Genomic DNA, 10,887 nt, shown 5'->3' with positions numbered 1-10,887 from the left:
ATTAGAATTATTTCAATAACAAAACAGCATATGAAATACAGTTCACCAGATGTAAATTATACAATTCAGAATACACTGTCATTCACCTGTGTCTAAGTTAACTCTTCACATTTAGCTTAAAGAAATATTGTAATGGATAATATTGTTGTTTCTTATAGTTTTACCACTACAATTCAGCTAAGACAAAACCATGTCTGTGTAAAACAATTTAGCAGCATATTAACAGCAGGATAGGAAAATGACAGTCAGTGGCCCAGAACTTGGTGTCAAAGCCAGATTTACCATGCAGCCATTAATGTTTGTAGCTGTGGCCAATTTTTCACACCAATTAGAAAGCTGTGTAACAAGTTTGAAAATGTCAGCGCTAAGGGCATGACTAGCTAATGAAGCAAGGCCCGGATGTTCCAGACTAGCGCTCTGAGCCGCATGCAGTCTCTGACACACTCAGCAAATCACTAAGCCAATAAATTAGAACCCTCGCATGCACACTCACCAGCCCAAGGTCCTGGGACATGGCAAGGTGGGGGATGCCCCAGAGACAACGGGATAGTCGCTGAGTCTGAGATTCTTTTTATTATTATATAATTTTTTTCACCCCCTTTTCCCTCCACCCTGTTGACCCCCTACCCCAACCCTCATCTACCCCCTGTGTGTTCCCATAATGCCCCATGGTCATTGTCCTTCATGCTGTCTCTCAGAACAACTCTTTAGTCTCTGGTGGATCCACAGGGGTGGTTGAGTGACCAACCTCTCCATACAGGGTTGGTGGAAGACTTTTAGGGCATGTTGACATTTGCAAGGAAAGCATAAAGTAATGTTTGTTGTCCCCTTTATTAGGTTTTATCTTCACGATGAAGGTGTGAATGCATGATAAACGTGTTGTGAACATGTGGTCCTTGAGAGGGAGCAATGAACACTGAGTGTACAAAACATTAGGAACACCTTCCTAATATTAAGTTGCACCCCCTTTTGTCCACAGATCAGCCTCAATTCGTCGGGGCATGGACTACAAGGTGTCGAAAGCGTTCCACATGGATGCTGGCCCATGTTGACTCCAATGCTTCCCACAGTTGTGTCAAGTTGGCTGAATGTCCTTTGGGTGGTGGACCATTCTTGATACACACGGGAAACTGTTAAGCGTGAAAAACTCAGCAGTGTCGCAGTTCTTCACACACTCAAACCGTTGCGCCTGGCATGTACTACCATACCCCGTTCAAAGGCAATTAAATATTTTGTCTTGCACCATTCACCCTCTGAATGGCACACATACACAATCCATGTCTCAATTGTCTCAAGGCTTAAAAATCATTTTTTAGCATGTCTCCTCCCCTTCATCTACACTGATTGAAGTGGATTTAACAGGTGACATCAATAAGGGATCATAGCTTTCAACTGGATTCACCTGGTCAGTCTATGTCATGGAAAGAGCAGGTGTTCCTAATGTATTGTACACTCAGTACCGTATTTTAGTGGTACTTGACAAGACATTGACAAGTTTTTTCATGGGCAGAAATGTACATGCTTCTCTTACATGATGAACTGAGGATGATATAAGACACACAACACTGATTGACATTTCACATTGATGTGTCAATTCTAGTTAAGAACTAACATACAACAGGAAAATGTAAGTCTCTGTCTTTGTTAAGATGGTGTCAACTAGACTTAAGATGAAAAACCTAAAATGTAATTAGATGGATATTAGTTTAATAGGTTTTTTTCTTGACTTATGAGACCTGGTAATGCTGGTCTATGCTCTGTACAAAATAATGCCCATCTGATGTGTTTAGAGTTGGCTTGTACAAGCAACACAGACAGGACCGTGGTGAAATGGAGGGATTTATTATTCTCTCAGGGCTCAAAGAACACCACCATCTATCAGCAGTAGAAATTGAATGGGTTGTGTTTCTCCGAGCTTCACAGATTAGATAGGCATAGATGTGCAAGCAGAGCTGCTGTAGGATCAAGCATAGCACACTGACACAACTCTGGGAAAACCTGTCTGTCTTTCTGTCTGTCTGTTGTGGCGATGACATGTTCTTGTTATTGGTTTAGAGAGAATATCCCTTTGCCCTGGAGTTTAATGCCAGACCTGTGCTATTTCCATACTAGGCAGCCCAGGGATTCTTCATTATGTGTTGTAGAAGGGATGTTTGGTAATGTGTGATTCCCCTTGGAGTGTACCATGCGCGCTGGCATTATTAACCATATGAAAGCAAGTTTCATCAAAGACGGCTTAGATTTGATAAACTACTTTCTTAAATGTCAGAATATGTCCCCATGTGTACGGTTTTACATTTTTACCATGCAAGAAATGCCAGTTTAGATTGCATTACAAAACAGAGTGCAGAAACTTCTTTGTGACACCAGAAATAGCTACTATAGTTAGAATAAATAGTGCTAGTCCTTTTTGGAGGCTGCTTTGAATGTAGGACAGCAGAATCTCCTACGATTGAAGAAAGTGGCCACTATCAACTGAGCCAGATGAATAAACAGGAAATCAATATCACCTGTTGACAAACATTGACAAGTTTAAACATTATAGCAAGGGTTTCTTCTCTTGGCTATCTCCAGTTGTTTAACAGTTGGGTCTATTGTTTTACTTACATACTGTATGTGTGAGTTTTGTATTATTTGTATGAGAAATGGTATACAGCAGGGTTGACCTTTTCCCTTATTGTGGAGTGTGTCCATAATCTGTCTCTCCCCTCCTCTGTCCCGCCAGTTCCTACATGGGACAGAACCTATTTCACGCCTGGCCCTGTTAGGGATCCTGCAGTGATGGATCCTGGGTCACTTTGGTCTTCTTTGCACAATCCACCCCTCTCTCCATGTTATCTATCTCCCTCCTGCAGACATTCCTTAATGCATTATCTATTCACACCAACATTTGACATTGCCTTTTCTGCACAGGCCTCCATGGAATAAAAATAATCACCAGTTTCCCGCTGTTCAGCAGTCAGCCATGTTGAGATAGACAGAGGGAGGGAAGGAGTGAGAGAGAGAGGGAGAGAAAGGGGGAGTAAAGGAGGGGAGGTGCAGAGCAGGGAGGAGCTGGGGTAGAAAAATAGAAGGAGGATGAGAGTGTGGGAGCAATAGAGAGAAAGAGAGAGGGGGGAGAGCGTTTACGGCTAGAGGAGGTATTGAAACACTATTTCATTAGTCACTCTCTCTGTCCCATCCATGGACCAGGGGAGGTAATGAAAGTAATTTAACGTACATCTATAATTAATTTGCTCTCTTTGGGCGGCTGCTGGCGATTGCTCTGTGCAGCTGAGCTTGAGCAGGTGATGGAGTGTGTTTATTACGTGTGTGAAGGAGCTGGCATGGCGGGGCACAATGCCACTGACACAGTTCATCTGTAGCCATCCAGTGTGAGCAGGGTATGTAGGCCACTGCTGGCCCCTGCCATACTCACGCACACACACTCAGCTTCCTAAACAGAGGAGATGGGAGTCACAGCACGTACCACAGCCTGAGGCCAATGTTCTACCACTACGTGTCCCAATATCTCTTTGCCTTTCTGTCTTCTTCTCTCTCTTTCTTACTTTCTCTTCCTCCCTCAATGTTAGCACACACCTTTGCTCATTCTGCACCTCCCCTGTCCTATCCCTCCATAGTCCTTGTGCAGAGTTTTCTCTCTATGCTGCCGATGCCTTCCTCCTCTATTTCTCATCCTACTTTCCTCTCCTCTCTCACACAGAAACTCACTTAATGCTTTTCAGGAATTTCTTTCTTACCCAGTCCTTTTCACAAACACAGTTCAAACCAAACTGCCCTCAGTGCTGTTTCATTTTGAAACTCCCTGATCTTTGAATCCTGGCTTTTTGAAGAGAATGCCCTCTGCATCTCTTTCTCAGAACCCCAGACTCACGTATGCACGCACACAAGCACTCACACACTCAATCTTGCTTTCCCTCTCTCTTTTTCCCTTTCTTTCTTTCTTTCTTTCTCCTCTCTCTGTCTTTCTCTTTTCTTCCTCTCAATCTCTCTGCTGAATGGGGCCGATTCCGACTCGAGTTAAGCACTCGTAAATGGAACATAATTCCCTTTTTAGGAACTCTCTAAGCGTTTTCTGACCTTGAACTTAAGCATGAGAATAGCATGCTATTCGTTCAGGGTGGAGATCTACGAAATGAAGGTGTGGTGGAGGTGTGTCTACAGATACCTTATTCTGACCTTGACTTAATTCCCTAATAATTCCACTACCTTTACGCACGAAGAAACCATGAAAAGGGTTGAACGAACGGTTCCAAGTGGAAAAAGCATCTACTTATTTTTTTGGGCGATAGAAATAACAACGTTCTCCATGCACTGTAATTTAACAATTGATAAGTGTTTGGAGAAGGGGATTGAAAATACACATAGCAATCGTTTTAGAAGATTTTTCCTTATGATCCCTGGAGACAAATGTGGAACCAGTCAAATGGAAGCAAACTGAAAATCATATCAACATGTATTGCGGACCCTTTTCCACAGTGAAGTAGGTTATACATAGCTGTGCATTATTCAGAAAATTGTGTGCCCTCATAATTTGCGTGGATGCAATTTGGAGACCCAAGCTATAGGCTTCTGTAGGGTTGAACCTACCGTGTTGATGTATGCGCTTTAGAATGTTTTAATTATATATTGTATGTACTTGGGCATTCCTCCATTTTATTTTACAATTTGTATCATGTTAAATATTAGCCACTATCGGGAGCCACCGTCAGTAATACCCACATACATTTATAGCTGTAATTTTAGTGTTTGTTTTCTTCAATTTGTAGCTCACATTTTGCATCATACCATTACATTCCGTTTACCTTTCTTTCCGCTGTCACGTCTGTGTAGTTGCTCCTAAGGGTCGCTAGCATATTTGGCTAACGTTCTGCATTCATTTGGGACATGTACCGTATTTGAATCATTATGGAACAAAGACCACACGTAGCATGTTAAACCTGGAGCCTGTCGCACGGTCCACGACGACTGGACCGTTGTCATACAGTTCCATGACTAGTGAGGATTAGGGTAGATGTATAGTACTATTGTGCAACCCTTATTGTACACTTTCTTCCACCTTCCAACATTTCATGGATTGAACTTGAATATGACAACTTTCAGAATGAATCAAACCACTGTATTTTTGATTCATCAACATATTTAGTGCGTAAAGGCTCTCCAAACCTGTTTTTTTATGATGCATACATACTTTCCTAACCCTAAAATGTGCCTAAATCTACAAAATCAGAATATTTCTTTAACTACCAGTTGGTGCTGAAACAGAGACGAACATGCATATATTTAGATGGCTTTCTTTCATTGATCCCTATATTCTGAACCCGTTCTCTCAATGTATTCTAGTGAGTCTGTTGACAAAATTATAATTAAAGGTACATTGTATTTAAAGGGATGGCTTAAGATAAATGTACTGAAAACCTTATTGAATGAAAATATGTTGGCCAGCAAGTAGGAGGGTTTTCAGCGGTTGAATTAAATGTATTCAGCACGCGCAAGGGAACCACGCCTGCAAAGGCTAAGTCTGAATACCAACTACTGAGAAGGCGTGCATAGATGTGGTCCTCTGTAGCTCAATTGGTAGAGCATGGCGCTTGTAACGCCAGGGTAGTCGGTTCGATCCCCGGGACCACCCATACGTAAAAATGTATGCGCACATGACTGTAAGTTGCTTTGGATAAAAGTGTCTGCTAAATGGCATTATATTATTATAGAAAAGGCATACATTCGGAATAGGACCCAATGTGATTAAGGCTTTGTAAACAGATGTGGAGTGGGTCAGTAGGTGCCCACATGTCTGGCTTAAATGGGCAGCATATGGAGTGGATGAGTGTGGGTCCCGTGATGACAGGTGTTGAGTCGTTTGTCGCATTGACCCCCAGTGCACAACAGGCCAAATCAAAGGACACCTTCAACCCGCACACGCTGAAGTCTCACGGCTGACCACACATGGCACAGCACCTGCTGCCTCAGTTTCACACTCTTTACTTTCCTCTAGTTGATTCTCGAATCTCTCAGCTTGCCTTGTGTTAGCCTACACACACCCACTCATTCACAGACGTTTATAGAAACATCTTGTTCTTCTATAATAGGAGTAATTATGTTTTTGAGCAAAGTGAGACGTATGGCTCAGGATATTTATTATGTTATTTATGTTGTCGCTGGTAACTAATCAGAGGGAGAATAACTATAAACCGGCCCCCGGATTGCTTATTCATGGTCTGTACATTTATTTCCCTTGCCTGAGGCTGGAAAAATCTAGTTCAGTCAACCATGTTTATTCATTCTATTGTTTGGGGAACTATCCTCCTGAGAGCAGCAATTCATTTCTGTCCACTCTAATGGACATTCGTTTTTTCCCATATCTCTGAGGCCACTATATTAAGTAATGTTGTACCTTTGAGAGGACATTCTGGGCTTTTCAATGATATCATATGTGTGGGGGTGTGACCAGGATAACTTTCTGTCCCAATTAGCACAGTTCATGGTGTTTATTAAGTGTATGTACTTGTGTAAATTTTTGTGAGTTTGATATTCAAATTGCTTCTAGTAAGTAAATATCTCAGGAATAGTTTGGTGAATTCAGAACACATACAATAACAAAATATATATATTTTTATTTTTATTTTTATTTTCTTATTTGTAAAAGCCTTTCTTCATCCCAAACACTTACGTGATGTAAAACAAATATCTCAGGAGGCTGTAGCCCACTACTCATAGTGATAAGACAACCTTTCTCCATTCGTGCTCGACAAACACAAACAGTGTACCCGTACCCCTCCTACCAAACTAGTATCTCTGTGCTGGCGGTCAATCCAGTTAATTTATACTGAGGAGATTATTTTGTGTAATTGGGCCTTCTGAGGTAATGACCTTGCAACTCTTCTCCCCCTATAAATTGGAGATGGGAGATTTAGTTTGACACAGGGCTCAGAAGATGTATTACGATTCCATGGCAACTGCCTCCCGCAATAAGGTCGCAGAGGAGGTGTTTAATTAGTCCAGTAGGGCCGTCCCCGAGGAGGGCTTTTTATTACCTCAATATGTCATAGGAACGCATCAGCAACCAACATGCCCGCTGCTGGCGAGAGAGAAGAGAGAGCGAGAGAGAGCGAGAGAGAGAGAGAGAGCGAGAGAGAGAGAAAGAGAGAGAGAGAGAGAGAGAGAGAGAGAGAGAGAGAGAGAGAGAGAGAGAGAGAGAGAGAGAGAGAGAGAGAGAGAGAGAGAGAGTGAGAGAGAGAGGGGTGGGGTGGGGGGTTGAGAGAACGATAGAGGAACAGAGAAAGGGAGTTGGAGAGAAGGAGGGAACTGCACTATATATACAAAAGTATGTGGACACCCCTTCAAATGAGTGGATTCGGCTATTTCAGCCACATTCGTTGCTGACAGGTGTATAATATCGAGCACATAGCCATGCAATCACCATAGACAAACATTGGCAGTAGAATGACCTTACTGAAGAGCTCAGTGACTTTAAAAGTGGCACCGTCATAGGATGCCCTCTTTCCAACAAGTCAGTTCGTAAAATTTCCGCCCTGCTAGAGCTGCCCCGGTGCTGTTATTGTGAAGTGGAAACGTCTAAGAGCAACAACGGCTCAGCCCACAAAGTGGTAGGCCACACAAGCTCAGGCAAAGGGTGGCTATTTGAAGAATCTCAAATATCAAATACAGTGGGGAAAAAAAGTATTTAGTCAGCCACCAATTGTGCAAGTTCTCCCACTTAAAAAGATGAGAGAGGCCTGTAAAAAAAAAATCCAGAAAATCACATTGTAGGATTTTTAATGAATTTATTTGCAAATTATGGTGGAAAATAAGTATTTGGTCACCTACAAACAAGCAAGATTTCTGGCTCTCACAGACCTGTAACTTCTTCTTTAAGAGGCTCTGTCCTCCACTCGTTACCTGTATTAATGGCACCTGTTTGAACTTGTTATCAGTATAAAAGACACCTGTCCACAACCTCAAACAGTCACACTCCAAACTCCACTATGGCCAAGACCAAAGAGCTGTCAAAGGACACCAGAAACAAAATTGTAGACCTGCACCAGGCTGGGAAGACTGAATCTGCAATAGGTAAGCAGCTTGGTTTGAAGAAATCAACTGTGGGAGCAATTATTAGGAATTGGAAGACATACAAGACCACTGATAATCTCCCTCGATCTGGGGCTCCACGCAAGATCTCACCCCGTGGGGTCAAAATGATCACAAGAACGGTGAGCAAAAATCCCAGAACCACACGGGGGGACCTAGTGAATGACCTGCAGAGAGCTGGGACCAAAGTAACAAAGCCTACCATCAGTAACACACTACGCCGCCAGGGACTCAAATCCTGCAGTGCCAGACGTGTCCCCCTGCTTAAGCCAGTACATGTCCAGGCCCGTCTGAAGTTTGCTAGAGTGCATTTGGATGATCCAGAAGAGGATTGGGAGAATGTCATATGGTCAGATGAAACCAAAATATAACTTTTTGGTAAAAACTCAACTCGTCGTGTTTGGAGGACAAAGAATGCTGAGTTGCATCCAAAGAACACCATACCTACTGTGAAGCATGGGGGTGGAAACATCATGCTTTGGGGCTGTTTTTCTGCAAAGGGACCAGGACGACTGATCCGTGTAAAGGAAAGAATGAATGGGGCCATGTATCGTGAGATTTTGAGTGAAAACCTCCTTCCATCAGCAAGGGCATTGAAGATGAAACGTGGCTGGGTCTTTCAGCATGACAATGATCCCAAACACACCGCCCGGGCAACGAAGGAGTGGCTTCGTAAGAAGCATTTCAAGGTCCTGGAGTGGCCTAGCCAGTCTCCAGATCTCAACCCCATAGACAATCTTTGGAGGGAGTTGAAAGTCCGTGTTGCCCAGTGACAGCCCCAAAACATCACTGCTTTAGAGGAGATCTGCATGGAGGAATGGGCCAAAATACCAGCAACAGTGTGTGAAAACCTTGTGAAGACTTACAGAAAACGTTTGACCTGTGTCATTGCCAACAAAGGGTATAGAACAAAGTATTGAGAAACTTTTGTTATTGACCAAATACTTATTTTCCACCACAATTTGCAAATAAATTCATTAAAAATCCTACAATGTGATTTTCTGGAAAAAAATGTCTCATTTTGTCTGTCATAGTTGACGTGTACCTATGATGAAAATTACAGGCCTCTCTCATCTTTTTAAGTGGGAGAACTTGCACAATTGGTGGCTGACTAAATACTTTTTTTCCCCCACTGTATATTTTGATTTGTTTAACACTTTTTTGGTTACTACAGGATTCCATATGTGTTATTTCATAGTTTTGATGTCTTCACTATTATTCTGTATGCACTCACTGAAAAAACTGTAAGTCGCTCTGGATAAGAGCGTCTGCTAAATGACTAAAATGTAAATGTAAAATATTCTACAATGTAGAAAATAGTAAAAATAAAGAAAAACCCTTGAATGAGTAGGTGTTCTAAAACTTTTGACCAGTAGTGTAGCTTCATACTGTGTCATCACTGAGTTGTGCATTAATTTCATTTATTACTGGCTGGTGTTTTTTTGGAGATGGGTGGCCAGCTGATGTTTGGGCCTCTTTGGCCAGCAGAAATAATGGCATCTGTTCAGTCCTGCCCATGCAAACACGGTGCCAGTTGGTCACTTCATCACAGGCTTAGGGTGCCAGTGCCATTAACACATCTCAGCCCTGTGGATGGATAGGGAGTTTGAACATGGGCGAGAGGTCATCTGTGCCAGGATATCATTAACTGCAATAGAGAGAGAGTGTGTGTGTGTGTGTGTGTGTGTGTGTCAAAGGAGGCTGGTGAGGGGATGATGGCTCATAATAATGGATTGACTTGAGTGAATGGAATGGTATCAAACACATGCAAAACCAGGTGTTTGTTGGGTTTGATACCATTCCATTTTATTTCATTCCAGCTATTACCATGAGCCCATCATCCCCATTTAAAGTGCCACCCACCACCACAGGTGTGTGTCTGTGTCTGTGTCTGTGTGTGTGTGTGAGCAGATCAGATTGTTTGGAATATACACCCTGCTAATCAATGAGCTTTGTTGATGAGTACAGCATTAGTCAGCTGTGTGTTGTTACAGGTAGTTTGTGTTTGGGAGCATTTTTTTGTTGCCCTGCCTGTTTGTTCCTAGTGGCTCCCCATGTTCAGAACCATACCTATATTATTGAGCCTGTCCAGGCCTGGTAGGACTTCTGGGTCGCCCCTGACACACTCTGAGCACTGACAGCTGGAGGTACTCACTGCCTGTCTAAAACAGAACTGAACTGAACCATTCCAGAGCCTGATCTGGAGGGCTTGGTTTAAGAGAAGGGTACAGGAGAGAGAGAGCTGTGTGACAGGTGCACGTTTCCGATTTCTAGCTTTCCCAAGGTCAGTAAACATCTCAGTATGGCAGTGGATACAGGGTTTACTGCCCTCCTGTGACCTTTCTCTGTTGCAGTGGTGATGTAAAACCCTGGGCTACGATATGGGTGGCACACACACTCAAACACTTGTTTTTCTATCCTCGTGGTGGCCTAAAATTGTTTTCCATTCTAAAGACTATTTTCCTTAACCCTAAACCTAACCCTAAACCTAACCCTAACCCCTAATTCTAACACTAACGCTAAACCTAACCCCTAAGCTTAAAATAGTCTTTGTCCTCGTGGGGATGTGGGAAATGTCCCTGAGGGAGAATTTTCCTTGTTTTACTATACTTGCGGGGACCTGAAATCCCCAAAAGTCCCCACAAGGATAGTAAAACAAGACCACACGCGCGCGCACACACACACACACACACACACACACACACACACACACACACACACACACACACACACACACACACACACACACACACACACACACACACACACACACACACACACACACACACACACACACAC

The sequence above is a fragment of the Coregonus clupeaformis genome, chromosome 12 (assembly GCF_020615455.1).
Source record: "Coregonus clupeaformis isolate EN_2021a chromosome 12, ASM2061545v1, whole genome shotgun sequence".
Lineage (NCBI taxonomy): Eukaryota > Metazoa > Chordata > Actinopteri > Salmoniformes > Salmonidae > Coregonus > Coregonus clupeaformis.
Note: the sequence above shows the minus strand (reverse complement) of the source record.